Here is a 15,838-nt window from a genome sequence, read left to right as displayed (position 1 = left end):
ACTACGCCTTCTGGCTTCCAAAATGACATCCATCACAGCTTTACTGAGTGCTGTCGTTCCTATGATTACATGATTAGCCATGCTGCCATGTTCAGTCTGTAGTTGATTGTGCAGGATCTGACTGTTTTTCTGGGACAGTAGTTGTGGTCTTTGAGGCAAGGTCCAAGCTGGGTATTGAGACAAGTTCCTTGGGATTGGGTACCAGTATTGGCGGGGCCAGTCCGGGGCAATTAATATCATCTTTAGCTTCTCTTGTCTGACTTTTAGGAGGACCTTGGGTAGAAGAGGCAGAGGAGGAAAGGCGTAAACTGACAGGTTTTTCCAACTGAAGGACAGGGCGTCCACTTTCCATGCTTGGCTGTGGTAAGTCCTTATGCAGAATCTTTTGAACTGAAAACTTTGAGGAGAGGCAAATAGATCTATGTCTGGGCTCCCCCATTTCTCTGATTTCATGCTGAATACTTGTGGATTTAGTTTCCACTCGTGAGGATCCATCAGATTTCTGCTTAAATCGTCTGCCAGAGTATTCTATTTTCCTGGCAGGAATTGAGCTTGAAGATTTATTTGGTAGGTCAAAGCTGTGTCCTACAGTGCCATGGCTAATCTGCAAAGGGGGTATGAGTGTGTGCCCCCTTGCTTGTTTATATACCACATGACTGTGGTGTTGTTCGTCTTTATCAGTAGTTGTCCTGGATGAAGTAAGTCATTGAATGCTATTAGGGCATTTTGAACAGCTAGCATCTCTTTCTGGTTGATATGAAGATGCATTTGATTTAGTGCCTATATGCCCTCAATGCATCTTCCTGCCATGTGGGCCCCCTGGCATAATCTGATGCATCTATTAATGTTTGGCTGGCAGGGGGTAGAGTGAAGGGCCGTCTCATGTTTTGGTGACAGGCATTTGCACACCAGGCAGGCAATGAGAGGAAAGTACAGTTGTGTAACTACCATAAATGTAGATGTTCGAGTATATTCACTGTTGCAGTCATTACAATTGGGTTATCCTGCTGGCAGGCTACCCGCAGACGGCCTAAGTTCCAAAGTCTAGGTCCAGCGTCGGTTGCTGTCACCTCCTCCCTGACGTCAGTGCGCCAGGGGTATAAAAGATGCAGCAGACACCATTTCCTTCAGTTTTTCTTGCCCCAGATGTCAGGTGCCCCTAAAAAGTTAGGCTAAATTATGCCAATAAGCTTGCATACACAAAAAAACAACTTTTCCTTCATCTATAGGCAAATACACCCCATAGGTTGTATAGAATAGAGGAGTACAGATAAGTTCCAGCAAAGGAAAAGGGGGATGGAGGGAGGGTAACCTGGACTGCAACAGTGAATACGCTCGAACATCTACATTTATGGTAGGTACACAACTGTACTATGTACATAGTGTTTCACTGTTGCAGTCATTACAATTGGGTTGAACACCAAAGCTTTGGTTGGGAGGCTGGTGCTAAATAGGATTAGGAGAGGCTATGAGGCCCTGCAGAACAGCAGTGGCAAAGCCTGCCCTGGATTTAGAGTAGAGAGGTAAGTGATAGTGTTTTGTAAAAGTGTGCACTGAACTCCAGGTTGCAGCCTCTAAGATGTCTTTGGTTGGTACTCCTCTGAAGAAGGCTGATGAAGTGGCTGCTGCTCTGGTTGAATGTGGCCTAATGCCCTTAGGCACTGATTTGCCATGCTGTGAACAGCAGGGCCGAATGCAGTGGCCTATCCACTTTGAAATAGGCTTTCCTTGTGATCCTGCAGCATATGCCACTAGAAGTTGTTCAGTCTTTCTGAAAGCTTTGGTTCTGTCCAAGTAAAAGCGTAGCTGCCTGAGAATGTCCAAATAATGCAGAAGTCTCTCACCCTTATTCTGTGGGTTTGGATAAAAGGTAGGCAAATGAATTGTTTGGTTAAGGGCCACAGTGGACACTACCTCAGGCATAAATGTACAGTTTGCCCTCAGAGAAACCCTGTCAGGATGGAAAATGATAAAAGGTTCCACAGCCATGAGTGCCTGTAACTCTGAGACTCGTCTGGCGGAGGTTATTGCTAGGAGCAGAGCTGTTTTCCAGGATAAGAATTTTATAGCAGCTGCAGAGGCTGGCTCAAACGGAGGCACTGTGAGTTTTTCCAAGACACAGTTGAAGTCCCATGCAGGTATTGGTGCTCTCCTTGGGGGTCTTATGTTTTTGGCCCCTCTGAGGTACTGCCTTAGTATTAGATGAGAAAAAATAGGTGGTTCTGTATTGTAATGAGCTGAAATGGCAGAGGCATGAATTTTAATTGATGAAAAGGAAAGGCCTTTATCCAGCATCTTAGTTAAGTATTGCAAAATCTGAGGAATATTTGGAACAATCGTGTCAATACCTTGTGCCTGGTTCCAAGCACAGAATCTCTTCCATTTTTCTGCATAAGATTTTCTGGTGCTAGGCCTCCTGGCCTCCAAAATAACATCCATCACCGCTTTAGAGAGAGAGGTGTGTCTTGAATAGCGACATTATCCACCATGCTGCCAGGTTTAAGGTCCTGAGTTGGCTGTGCAGTATCATTTTTGGCTTCTCGTCTAACCTTGAGGAGTACCTTTGGGAGGAGAGGCAGGGGAGGAAAGGCATATACTGTTAGGTTTTCCCAGCTGAAAGATAGAGCATCCACTTTCCATGCTTGCTTGTGATAAGTCTTGTTGCAGAATCTCTGTAGTTGTGAGGGGAGGCAAATAGGTCTATGCCCGGGCATCCCCAGTTCCTTGTTATCATGCTGAAGACTTATGGATCCAATTTCCACTCGTGGGGATCCATTAGGTTTCTGCTTAGTTCATCTGCCAGAGTATTTATCTTTCCTGGCAGGAATTGTGCTTGCAGATGTACTTGGTAAGTCAATGCTGTGTCCCACAAGTTCATGGCTAATCTGCAGAGGGCGTAGGAATGTGTGCCTCCCTGCTTATGTACCACATGACTGTAGTATTGTCCGTCTTTATCAGTAGTTGTCCTGGATGAAGTAGATCCTTGAAGGCTGTCAGGGCATTTTGAAGAGCTAGCATCTCTTTTTGATTGATATGTAGATGCATTTGACTTGCGGACCATGTGCCCTGAATACATCTTCCTACCATATGGGCCCCCCAGGCATAATCTGATGCATCTGTTGTCAATGTCTGCCTAGCTGTGGGTAAGGTGAATGGCTGTCCCGTGTTGTGGTGACAGGCCTTTGCCCACCATCAAAACTCCTGTTGCAGGCAGGGAATGAGGGTAATTATTGTTTCCAGGCTGTGGCAATGTTGAGTCCAAACACTTTTTAGATACCATTGAAGTTTCCTCATATGCAGTCTTGCATATGGAATTAGCAGGATGCTGGATGCCATGAAGCCCAAAGCCTGCATAATTTTTCTTGCAGATAACTGGGTCTTTGTTGCCAACATTTTGAAATAAGTAGTCAGTTGTCTATGTTTGTCTGGCGTGAGATAAGCCATCTGGGCAGTTGTATTTAAGCTTGCACCCAGGAATATTATCTCTTGAGAGGGTACGAGTTTTGATTTCTTTTCGTTTACTGTGTACCCTAGACTGGTTAGTAATCTTTTTACAAATGCCAGATGCTGTAGTAGAATGTCCTTGTTTTCTGCTTGAATAAGGCAGTCGTCCAAGTATGGATATATCTGTATTCCTCTTTGTCTGCAAAATGCAATTACTGGTGCCAGGCATTTTGTGAAGACCCTGGGCGCAGCAGATAAGCCAAAGGGCAGTGCACAGAATTGGTAGTGCATTGAGCCAGCTATAAATCTGAGGTATCTCCTGCGAGATTGTCTGACTGGGACATGCAGGTATGCCTCTTTTAGGTCTAAAGTCACAAGCTAAGCCTTCTTGCCCAGCATGGGCAGAAGCTGCGCAGAGTTAACATTTTGAATTTTGGAATATCGAGAAATGTGTTTAGGACAGACAGGTCCAGTATTGGTCTCCAGGCTTTGTCCCTTCTGGGCACAAAGAATAGCCTTGAGTAAAATCCTAGTCTCTGCTCTTGCTGTGGTACTTGCTTGAATGGAACTCATGTCCATGAGGGATAAAATTTGTTTTTGTGCCTCTGCCCATTGATTGCGTGGCAGGTCTGGCAAACCATTTGGCCTTGGCAGCGTGTGAAAGTGGAACCTGTTGCCTTGTTATACGATATTTAAGACCCATTTGTCCTGGGTGATCATGTGCCAGTTTTGTGAAAAAAAGTGCTAGTTTTCCCCCCAAAGGAGCTGCCAGAAGATAAGTGCTTGGTGCTGGCAGGGGAAAGTCATTGAGACTGTTTCCTATATGGCTGTGATTTTTCCTCTCCACTTTTGGAGGTAGAAGCACCTCATTGTTTAGGCCTGTATGAGCCTTGGGTCTGTGATCTGCCTCTGGGGCGTCTGTATCTGCCTCTTTGTGGCTTGTCTGACACTGAAAAGGACCAATTCTTTGTAGGCGAGTTCCTGCTAAATCTGGGAGGCTGTACCTGTAAGAAATCCTTGACTGTTTGCATAGATTTAGCTTTGTCCTCCATTTTCTTCAACACCTCTTCTGCTTTAACACCAAACAAGGTATCATGCTGTAATGGAGCATCTAATAGTTTTGCTTTAACATGTTCGGGCAGATTCTGCTCTTTTAACCAAGCATGCTTCCTAATGACAGAACCCGTAACAGCGGCCCTGCAGGAGGCCTCTAGAGAATCAAAACCACATTGCAAAGTATGCTTTCCCACTTGTTCAGCTGCATGCAATAAATCCTGCATTTCTTTGTTTTCTGCACATTCTGACTTTGTCAACATTTTCTGTTTAAGCAGTGACATAAGATATTGCTGATATTTAAGCATATGAAACTGACAATTTAAAGCTCTTACAGCCAAAGTAGCAGAAGTATAAATCTTTTTCCCCCCATCTATCCAGAGCCCTAGAATCCCTATCAGGGGGGATAGGGTTTTTTGCAGTGGAAGCCTTGACCCCTTTGGGACCCTCAGAGATAGTTTCTGGGTCAGCAGCAGGGTTTTTATAAATAAATTTATGTGAATCAGGAACTCTGTAGTATCTCTGTCTGGCTTAACAGGAGCTGATGGTAATGAGTCAGGAGACAGACCGGACTCTGAAAATACATCATCTACAATGTCTAAAACAGGAGGAATATCAAGGGGCCTGTGCTGAGGTAATAAAAGGAAGTCTCTGAGCCTCTTCTTGGATTCTGAGTAATCTTGGCTCTCCCAGTAGAAATGCTCCCTCATAGTATGCAGGGTCTCCCCAAAAGAATAATCCTCAGGAGGAGAGGCTGAAGGGATAGCTTCTTCAGCATCTGAATCCTCATAGGGAGGAAGAGAATATTCATGTTCAGAAGAGGAATTCATATTCTATCTCTTGCCTAGGCCTCTTATCAGGAGGGGGGTGGGAACTCCTGATTAAAGTAATTAGGTCTTCGGCCATTTTAAGCATCTGTTTTTTAGGCATGGAGGCCTGTCCATTAGAATGCTGTGCTTGTTTCTTTGTCTTTAGAGCTGCTTCAGTCTTTGCCTTTGAAGCTGAAGTTGGTTTTACATACAACTGTGTAGGCCTGAAAACACCCTCAGAAGCCGATGCCTGCTCAGCAGCTCCGGACCAATTTGAGGGAATAGTTTCCGAGTGTCCAATACCTTGAGTTTCCAGCGGCCTAGTCGGCTCCACGTGGGAGTCGGAAGCGGCCTGTGGCTCTGAGGTAGCGGGCGTCAGGGGCTGCGAAAGCGCCTCACTGAGAACCGGCGAAAGGCCTAGCGGAAGCCTCGTCGTCGGTTTTGGACCTCGGACGCCTGTCTTTCTCTTTTTCTTTGCACTTTTTATAAACTCCAGTAGTCGGCTCTTCCGACGGCATTATATAATTAAATCTTCTGCCAAAGTAATGAAATGCAAAATCGTACAGACGCTCAATAGTGCGTTGGTTAAATCTAGCACAAAACCGACCATTAGCAACATCATGGTCAGGGCCTACGCAAGGAATACAGTAAGAATGAAAATCCTTATGAGGTATTTGCTTCCCACAAGAAATACAATTATTAACTTTTTCTGACATCGGTCTGGAGCAAGAAAAAAGTTTCCCCAATGGGGTACTTAGCTGTAATGAAGACTTCGGATCTGAAATTCGAATGAAAATCTCAGGAGCCAGCCGACCGGCACTTGCGAACTGCTTTTGCATCGGGCACTGCGCAGCAAGAAAGACTGAAGAAAATGGCGTCAGCTGCATCTTTTATACCCCTGGTGCACTAATGTCAGGGAGGAGACGACAGCAACCGACGCCGGACCTAGACTTTGGAACTCAAGCCGACTGCGGGTAGCCTGCCAGCAGGATAACCCAATTGTAATGACTGCAACAGTGAAACACGATGAACATTCACCGTTTCTAGACTGCGTGAATGTTGACTCCATAAACATTTTAGGTACCACTGAAGTTTCCTCATATGCAGTCTTGCATATGGAATTAATAGTATACAGGATGCCATGAAGACCAAAGCCTGCAGAATTTGTCTTGCAGAAAGCTAGATTTTTGTTGCCACTTGTTTGAAGTATGTTGTCAATTGAATTTGTCTGGCGTGAGGTAAGCCATCTGGGCAGCTGTATTCAAGCTTGCACCCAGGAATGTAATTATTTAAGAGGGTACCAGTTGTGATTTATTTTCGTTTATGGTGTCCCCTAGGCATGCTAGAAGCATTTTTACAAACGCCAGATGCTGAAGAAAAGTGTCCTTGTCCTCTGCCTGAATGAGACAATCGTCCAGATATGGATAAATTTGAATGTTTCTTTGTCTGCAAAATGCAATTACTGGGGCTAGGCACTTTGTAAAGACCCTGGGCGCAGTAGATAAGCCAAAGGGCAGTGCAGAGAATTGGTAATGCAAATAGCCTGCTTTGAAGCGGAGGTATCTTCTGCAAGATTCCCTGTTTGGGATATGCAGGTATGCCTCTTAAGTCTAGAGTTACCAACCAGGCATTCTTGCCTAGCATAGACAGTAATTGTTGTAAAGTCAGTATTTTGAATTCTGGAATGTCCAGGAACATATTTAGAATGGATAAGTCCAGAATTGGACGCCATGATTTGTCTTTTCTGGGTACCAGGAATAGCCTTGAATAAAATCCTTGTCCTTTTTCCTTTTCAGCCACTGGTTGAATAGCCCCCATATCCATTTGGGACATGACTTGTTTCTGGGGCCTCTGCCCACTGATTTGGCGGCAGATCTGGCCATCCGTTTGGAATTGGCAACATGTGGAAATGAAATCTGTACCCCTGGGATACTATATTTAAAACCCACTTGTCCTGGGTAATTAAATGCCAATTTTGAGCATGAAGTGCTAGTTTTCCCCCCAAAGGGGCTGCCAAAAGTTAAGTGCTTGGAGATGGCAATGGAAAGTCTTTGAGATTGTTTACTGTAGGGTTGTGCTTTGTTACCTCCTAATTTGGAGGTGGAGGCACCCCATTGTTTTGACCTGTAAGATCCTTGTGATTGAAACCTGGAGCCTTTGGAGCATCTAGGTCTGCCCTGAGTGGCTCTGTTGGACACAGGAAAGGACCAATTCTTAGTAGGCCAGTGTCTACTGAACCTGGGTGGCTGCACTTGTAAGAAATATTTTACAGTTTGCATAGATTTAGCTTTGTCTTCCATCTTTTTTAAAACCTGTTCTGTCTTATTACCAAAAAGACTGTCCTGCTGTAAAGGAGCATCCAACAATTTAGCTTTAACATGATCAGGCAGATTTTACTCCTTGAGCCAAGCATGCCTTATCACAGATCCAGTTACGGCGGCCCTGCAAGAGGCCTCCAAGGAATCAAAACCACATTGCAAAGTATGCTTTCCAATCTGTTCTGCTGAATGCAATAAATCCTGTAACGCTTTATTTTCCACACAATCAGAAATCAACATCATTTTCTGTTTCAGTAAGCCCATAACATGCTGTTGATATTTAAGCATATGAAACTGGCAGTTTAAAGTCCTGATTGCCAAGGTTGCAGACGTATAAACCTTCTTTCCCCATTTATTCAGCGCCCTGGAGTCTCTATCTGAAGGGGTAGGATTTTTGGCTCTAGAAGCGTTAACACCCTTGTGACCATGAGAAACAGTTTCAGGGTAAGCAGCAGGATTTTTGAAAAGAAATTTGTGGGAGTCAGGAACCCTATAATATCTGTCCGGCTTACTAGGAGCCGGAGGCAGGGAATCAGGAGCCATGCTCGATTCCAAGAAAACACCAACAATGTCTAATACAGGAGGTATTGCCAAAGGCCTATGCTGAGGAAGAAGAAGAAAATCCCTAAGCCTCTTTTTGGATTCTGAGAAGTCCTGACTCTCCCAATGAAAATGTTCCCTTAAAGTATGCAAAGTCTCTCCAAAAGAGTAATCCTCAGGAGGAGATGCAGAAGGGATGGATTCCTCTGCATCAGAGTTCTCATAAGGTGGAACAGAAAATTCCTGATCAGAAGAAATGGAAACCTGATCTGAAGATTCATAAATCAGTGCCTTGCCTAGGCCACTTAGCAGGGGGGGGACCCCTGATCAAGGTAATTAAATCCTCAGCCATTTTGATCATTTGTTTTTTAGGCAATAGGGACCTGAGCATGTGGCTCATGCGTCGTTTTATAAGACATAGAAGTAGATTTTGGCCTTGCTTTTGATTATGGCGGTGTAATATACAAATGTTGAGGCCTGAAAACACCCTCAGAAGCCATTGCCTACTCAGCGGCTCTGGACCCAACCAAGGGAGAGACCTGCGCGGGTTCAATACTTGCAGAATCACGTGGCATACCGGACTCCGAACGGGTCTCGGTACAGGCCTGCGACTCAAAAGTAGCGGGCATCAGGGGCTGCGAAAGTGCCTCACTGAGTACTGGCAACCGGCTTAGGAGAAGCATAGTCGGTTTTGGACCGCGACGGTCTGTTTCTTTTTCCTTGTGTTTTTTGTGAATTCCGGTAGTCGGATTGCTAACCGACGACATTTCAGGATAGTTAAATCTTGAACCAAAATATTTAGAATCAAAAATATACAGACACATAATAGTGCGTTGGTTAAATTTAGCACAAAACCGACAGCAAGGCAAGTTGTGATCAGGGCCTAGGCAAGGAACACAGTACAAATGAAAATCCTTAAGAGGTATTTGCTTCCCACAACGAATGCAATTATTAACTTTTTACAGACATCGGTAAGGAGCAAGAAAAAGTTTCCCCACCGGGGTACTAAGCTTTAGTTTGAAGACTACAGTTCTGAAACTCGAAAACGAAAATTTCAGGAGTCGGCTGACCACACTTGCGAACTGCTTCTGCTTCGGGCACCGCACGGCAAGAAAGACTGATTAAAAAGGTGTCAACTGCATGTTTTATACCCCTGACGACCTGACGTCATGGAAGAGGAGACAGCAACCGACGCAGGACCCAAGACTGTTATTCAGGCTGGCTGAGGGCCACCTGCCAGCAGATTGCCCCCAAATGTAATGACTGCAACAGTGAAACATGAAGAACATCAGACATCTTTTGCCCAACATTTAAGGCATTTTTTAAATCCTGACTTAGGGTGTTTGTCTTTGTCATCAGCCATGACAGAAGTGAACAAACCCAACAGCAGCAAGTATAAATTAGCCTTCGAATAAAAAACAGGCTATCAGCACACACACACACACACACACACACACACACACACACACACACCTTTAACTAAGGCTAACTACTCAAAAGCCTTCTAATAAAAAACAGGCTATAGATAAAAACACAAGTCTAAAATTAAGGCTAACAAGCACACACACAAAATGATTAAACAGACAATCTGAACAGCAAGTAAACTGTAACAAAATATTATGCTGTGGAAAAAATGTGACAAAAGGTCACTGATTAAACAGTTACTATACACCAAGTAATCACGCTATACTATGCTAATAAGAAAAGTGACAAAAGGTCACTGAACAAGCAATTTTTTAGTCAGAAATTTTAAATAGGCCTATCAGAAAAAAACAAGGCCAAATATAAAGCTAAGAAAAGCACACAGGGAAGGGAACACTACAGAAAAGGCTTTAAGAGCCTATCTTAATAACCAACTACTTTAATGATAATCCAATAAAATTTAAAAATAGAAAGGTAATAAAGTTCTTACTGGCCCGAGCTAGCAAGAACCTCCAAACAGTTGCAGAGGCAAACTAGATCTGGGGTAAGTAAGGGTGCATCATGGGATAGGGACTTGGCCTCGAGCTACTAGAAATCCTCAAGCTTTGCAGTAGGTGCCGACTCGGAGCCGAGGGATCGGCTCCGAACCCATCAGTAAAGAATGATCGGCGAGATAGAACAAATTCACATCTGAAGCTTGGAATTGAAGAAAGCCACAGATCCACAATGACAAAACAGAAAAATATGAGAATTAAGTAATGCTTTTAAAACACGGAGTTACTGGATCCCAGGTTCAGACAAGTAAGATCCGGGAAAACTGTCGGATCCAAAGATGCACATTGTAGCAGACCCTTGGATCCAATCCCACACCTCCTAATCTTCCAAAACAAGAAAATTGGATAACTTTTAAATATTCTTACAAACTTATAGGTTGAGATAATAACAGGTCTTACATTAGTATGAATTTTTTAATGGATATGAAGTCTGAAAATGAAATGTATGTAATCACTTTACAAATTCAGTCTTCAGTAATTTGCCATACAATCATCATTCCATGAAAAATACACCAAGTAATATGAGGTAAAAATATGGATACTCAGCGAAAACCTGTCGAGATGAGAGACAGACACATGTTATCTGGCCTGAAAAGTTGTATCAGATTAAAATTCCAGTCTTTCTCTCTGCCGGTACAGATACTAAAAATTTAGACCTTTTGAAGGGTCTGTGTGTTTGGGGGACTGAACCAAAATAATTCTTAGACAAAAACTTTAATAGTTCTAAATGTACTGCTCTTTTTATGTCTGGAAGAGTGCAAAGCACAAGGCAATCCCAAGCAAAACAAAGACTCTTTGTACCAAAGGCAAGCGTCCAGTCTGGTGGACCCCAGCCATAAACAAACTCTACAACAAAAGGAGGAAGCTACTACAAGATAGAGCAAAATCCTTAAAAGGTAAGACACCCTTGATCACTATATGCAAAAAACTAAGAGCTCTCATAAAATCATCCAAAGCAAATTTTGAGAGAAAAATAGCTAAAGACTCAAAAGACAATCATAAGGCCTTCTTTAGCTATGTTAGAAACCTGGGAGGAAACTCCCAGATATGTTCAGAACTAGTTCAAAATGATGTGAAGATTACTGATCCTACAGACTGGCTGACAGGTTCAGTGCAAACTTCTCCCCCCCCTCCCCCCCAAAAGGAGAGATATCTATACCAAGCGATTGCAGCCCCCCAAACATCTCCAACGCCCAAGTGAGAACTGCTCTCTCCAAAGCAAAAAACACAGCATCCATGGGACCTGATGGTGTCCCCGGCTGTGTGCTCCACGAACTCAACGAGGAATTAAACCCACAGCTAGGACAGCTGTTTAATCATAGTCTTACCTCTGGATACGTACCAGGAGTGGCGCACTGCAACTGTGGTCCCACTTCACAAAGGCGGTGCCTCCACCGACCCTGGAAATTACCGGCCCATTAGCTTGACAAGCCTTATCTGCAAAGCCATGGAGAGGATCATAATGGACCTCATAAATAAAGACATAGGGAATTTGCAGACTTTGGATCCATCCCAGTTTGGCTTTGACAAAGGCAGATCATGCCTTCTAAACTTGGTTGACTTTTTGAAACAGTCACCAAAGCCATTGATGAGGAAAGGCAGTCCATACAGCCTACCTCGATCTGGCGAAGGCCTTGATACAATACCCCACTCGGGTATCATTGAAAAACTCATCAGCTTAAATGTTAACCCATACATCACAAGATGGGTTGCAAACTGGCTGAGTGACAGAACCCACAGGGTCAGAGTTGCTGGCGCCAAGTCAGACTCAAAGCCTGTCACAAGTGGTGTACCACAGGGCTCAGTCCTGGGCCCACTCTTGTTTGGCATCTACTTTTCCAGTACAAGCAAACACAGGAGGGTTATGGCTGACAAAGTTTGCAGATGACTGCAAACTGGGCGCCATAGTAGAAAACACATCTGACACAGATATCCTTCAGAAGGGTCTCACAGAAACGGATAACTGGTGCCAGAGCCATGGCCTAAAGTTAAATGCCAAAAATGCATAGTCATACCCTTCGGGAAAAACAAGGTTACCTAGCTACCAAATAGGTGGCAATCCACTGAGCACAGAAGGCGTTATCAGGAACCTGGGGACCCAGGTTGATAGTAGTCTGTCATTCGACACCCATGTAGCTAAAGTAGTTAGGAAGACCTTCTACATTGCCCACCTTATCATGAAGGATTCTCATCTAGATCAAGGGAGGTCATAGTCTCCCTATACTCATCACTCATCAGACCAATGATTGAGTACAATGGGCCATTCGGAAAGTATCAGACCCGACACTATGAGCAGCTGGAGAGGCCACAAAAGTTCTTCAGCTAAAAGATAAAGGGTCTCAAACATCTGTCCTATGCTGCCCGACTGAAAGAACTCCAGCTCTATTCAGTCGCCACGCTTGCTCAGAGGTGACCTTTGCCTAACATACAAGGCCATGTCAAACCCAGATTTGATGAATATGCTTCACCTCAAAAATCTAGATCCGTCAGAGCCACAAGGCGGAGACTTAAACCTCGACACGGCTATTAAAAGGGGGGGCTGGAGGGATAGATTCATCACCCAAAGACTCCCTATGCTGTGGAACAAAATCCCGGTATATGTGAGGCAGAGCACCTCGCTGGCCTTGTTCAAGAGAAATCTTGACCAATGGATGGGAGATCGCAGATATACCACAGGGATTACCTCAGTGTCACTGCTCGACAGAGGCACAGCAAAATAATGGGTATAGTTCCCCATACTAAAGGGGTGGCGTAAGCCACAAAACTATGGGCTAGGCTTGTAAATGCCCTCGGGCAGATAGCCTAGTATGAACCTATGAACCTATAAGATCATCACAGACCTCGGATCAGACAGCTCTAACATACTGTTAGATTTACTTGATTCCATTTCTCTCTCTCTGTTTTGGTAATAGCTTGAAAACTTTTTGACCCTTTGAATGGTCTAGGTCAGTATCTGGGGATTGAAACCCCAATAAAAATGCACACACTTTTAATGTCTTGTTTGCTCCTGTGTATAAGAATGCAGAGGCTGAATCCACCACAGAAAACAGCAGTAGCTAAAAAAACTCTAACAAGGAGTACGCACGAAGGAAGGGAGAGAAATCGGAGCAAAAAGGGCAAGATAAGGCCACATTTCTCAAATGGATATTGTACATCCATAGAGTTAGAAAGAAAGAAGTTAAGTTACCAACAACCAAAATACAGAATTAGGAAGGGAACAGACAAATATTTTGGGAGATAACAGTTACAAGGGAGGGAAGAAGATAAGGTTAACTCTACAAAGGAGATAAATTAAACAGAAAAGAATGAAGAGACACTTATCTCCCACTGTGAAGCTCGAGAGCTGAAGACAGCCATGTCCAGATACTAGAGCGGAAAACGAGATCTGAGGGATACTAGGGGTGGTGCATTATGGGTAGGGAAGGAGCTCGAGAGTTTGTTAGAAGAAATGAGATGGTGTAATGACCAAGTCGGATCCGAAGGTCGGAGCAGCCCCACAGGTTGAGGATGAATGAAAACTGACATCATCAGATCAAGGAATTTTTTTCTAACATTTTCTCAGTTAAGTATGAGGACAGAAAGTACAGTTGTTTAAGCTTACCATAAATGTAGATGTTGGAGTGTATTCACTGTTGCAGTCATCACATTTGGGATATCGTCCCAGGAGTAGCCCTCAGTCGGCCCGAATACCAGAGGCTTAGTATTTCTGCATTGGTTGCTGTCGCTCCAGGACTGACGTCAGGTCGTCAGTGGCATAAAATCAGGCAGCCGACGCCATTACATCAGTTTTTCTTGCCCTGTCAGGAACCCCCATATAGGGAGCTAGGTTATGGTGGAAGACCACCACCAGTAGAAAGTAAATACCAAAAATTCTCTGTGAGGAGAGAGGAAGAGAGACAGAGTGAGAGAGACAAGGGGGATTGGGGGGAGGGACCAGGACTGCAACAGTGAATCCACTCAAACATCTACATTTATGGTAAGTGTACACAACTGTACTATCTTCTTCATGTTTCACTGTTGCAGTCATCACATTTGGGTTGATTCCCAAAGCTGAAGAAAAGGGTGGAGGCAGTCAAGAAGACTGGGGGCTGGCTAGGTTACCCTGCAAGACTGCAGTGGCAAAGCCTGCCCTGGATTTGGAGAAGACAGGCAGGTGGTAATGCTTGGTGAGGGTATGAATAGATTTCCATGTTGCAGCATCCGGGATGGGGGACTGAACCAAAATAATTCTTAGACAAAAACATTAATAATTCTAAATGTACTGCTCTTTTTATGTCTGGTAGAGTGCAGAGCACAAGAAGCAGTTCAGCAAAAATTTGGCCAGTGGAGAGGAATGATGGTCCCTGGTGGGGACTCCTCTGAGAAAAGCTGCAGAGGTGGAGGTTGCCCTGGTGGAATGTGTCCTGACCCCCTTTGGGGGTGGTTTCCCATGCTGTTTGCAGCAGAAATGGATGCTGTGTGCTATCCATTTGGAGACTGTTTTTTGGTTATGGCCTTGCCCTCTGCCCCTGCTGCGAAACTGACTAGCAATTCATCAGTTTTTTCTAAAAGATTTAGTCCTGTCCAGACAGAATCTGAGCTGTCTGTGCACATCTAGAGAGTGCAGATTCCTTTCCCCCTTGCTTTGTGGGTTAAGGAAAAAGGTGGGCAAATGGATTGGTTGAGATCCACACACTGGACACCACTTCAGGCATGAAGGATGGGTTACTCCTGAGGGAGACCCTGTCAGCATGGAAAATGATGAAGGGCTCTACAGCCATGAGTGCTTGTAGCGCTGATACTCTTCTAGCTGAAGTTATGGCCAGAAGCAAGGCTGTCTTCCAAGAGAAGAATTTTAACTCTGCTGAAGCTGCAGGTTCAAAGGGGGGGGTAGGGTGAGCTTTTCCAACACAAAGTTAAGGTCCAAAGTTGTGGTAGAAGCTCTTCTGGGTGGCATTAAGTTGTTAGCCCCTCTTAGGAACTGTTTAATAAGAGGGTGTGAGAAGAGAGGTGGCTCTGTGCTGTAATAAGCAGAGATGGCAGAGGCATGAATTTTAATAGAAGAGAAGGATAGACCTGTGTGTAGTAGTTCGACTAGGTAATCCAAGATGAGAGGTAGGGAGGGCTGTGCCGTTCCGGCTCCCTTAGCCTGGATCCAGGTGCAAAACCTTTTCCACTTGTCAGCATAGGATTTTCTAGTGCTGGGGCATCTGTCCTCACGTATAACATCTAGGACTTGTTTGCTTAGGCTGGCAGCTTGAGGAGAGGTCAGGGAATAAGCCAGGATGCCAGGTTGAGGGCCTGCTATTGGGGATGCATGAATTCTCCATTCCTCTGGGTTAGGAGTGTTGGGATCTGAAAGAGGTGCCTTGCTGGCCAGGGGTGACAGGCTGCGCAGCAGTGGGTACCAGTGCTGGCGTGGCCAGTCTAGGGCAATCAGGATGGCCCTCGGTTTTTCCTCCATTATCTTGAGCAGTACCCGTGAAATGAGTGGTAGAGAAGGAAATGCAAAGACCGAGAGGTTTACCCACTGGGAGGATAGAGAATCCACTTTCCAGGCTTTGCTGACAGGTTCCCTGGTGCAGGATTTGCTTAACTGATGATTGGAGTGGGAGGCAAAGAGGTCGACCTTCAGGGTGCCCCATTTCTGGGTTACAAGGGTGAAGTTTCTGTGGTCTGACACTCGTGTGGGTCTAGCAGGTTTCTGCTTAAGTTGTCT

At 44.6% G+C, this 15,838-nt stretch overlaps 1 protein-coding gene across 1 annotated transcript in view; it reads right to left on the bottom strand.

Moving 5' to 3' along the window:
* Positions 1–15,838, bottom strand: part of LOC122789852 (THO complex subunit 2-like) — a 2,223,396-nt gene that overhangs the window by 2,160,698 nt on the left and 46,860 nt on the right. The gene's annotated exons all lie outside the window — the stretch shown is intronic.

This window comes from Protopterus annectens, chromosome 15.part0 (assembly GCF_019279795.1).
Source record: "Protopterus annectens isolate FY-2018-M chromosome 15.part0, PAN1.0, whole genome shotgun sequence".
Taxonomy (NCBI): Eukaryota; Metazoa; Chordata; order Ceratodontiformes; family Protopteridae; genus Protopterus; species Protopterus annectens.
The sequence above is the reverse complement of the archived record's forward strand: the minus strand, read 5'-3'. Positions and strand labels throughout refer to the sequence as shown.